Source organism: Pteropus vampyrus, unplaced genomic scaffold, assembly GCF_000151845.1.
Source record: "Pteropus vampyrus isolate Shadow unplaced genomic scaffold, Pvam_2.0 Scaffold523, whole genome shotgun sequence".
In the NCBI taxonomy this organism is placed as follows: domain Eukaryota; kingdom Metazoa; phylum Chordata; class Mammalia; order Chiroptera; family Pteropodidae; genus Pteropus; species Pteropus vampyrus.
Genome location: NW_011889304.1, coordinates 507,458 through 508,294, shown reverse-complemented (window position 1 = coordinate 508,294; position 837 = coordinate 507,458).

Sequence of the window (837 nt, the reverse complement as noted above, 5' to 3'; positions counted from 1 at the left end):
ATAGAAGTTAATGGAAGGGGAAGTTAGAACCATCGAGCTTTATTATAAACATCTTCCTGCAGCGTTCTCGCGACTATGCAGAGCGTGACAGTTTCCATTAGGTGTAGCTCATCCCATAGATTTCCCAGACTGATTATGTTTGCTTAAAGTTCCAGTTCATCTTTATCAGCCATTTTCCTACTAATAGGATTTAAAAAACGCTTGTGCCTTGGGACTTGCCCTCTTTCGCTACTACTCTTGGGAACCCTGTGACCACCAACATGTGAAAGAGCCCAGATTAGCCTACCCGGTGACAATGCACTGAGCCCAACACTCCTCATTGCTCCAGCTGAGATCGAGCCAACTGCTAGACATGAGTGAGGGCACCCTAGATCACCCAGCCCCAGCTGAGTAAGATCAGAACTGTCCAGGCAACCCACAGATTCATGAGAAATAATAGATGCTTTTTATTTGAAGCCACTAAGTTTTGGGTGGTTTGTTATACAGCAAAAACTTACTGAGATAGGGAGATGCATTTCTCCTTCATCAAAGTCCCCACCAAACCCTAATGTCTTACACCTGTTTTACTTATTTATTTTCCTTGCCTGGTCCTTATAGGCATTTGAATTTGCTGCTCATGGAATAGGACTTGGTGTGGTAACTGTTTCCAACTGCAACATGGCTTTCTGCTCCCCCATTCCTAATTTCTGAAGAGAAATCCTGGATCTCTCGCCTCCACCTACCTACCTCTCCTCCTCCCCATCACCTTCACCTCAGTCCAGGCCACCCTAACATCTTCCTTCCGGCTCAGTTTACTAGTCTCTTTTCTGGTCTCCCTGTATACATTGTAGCCATTAT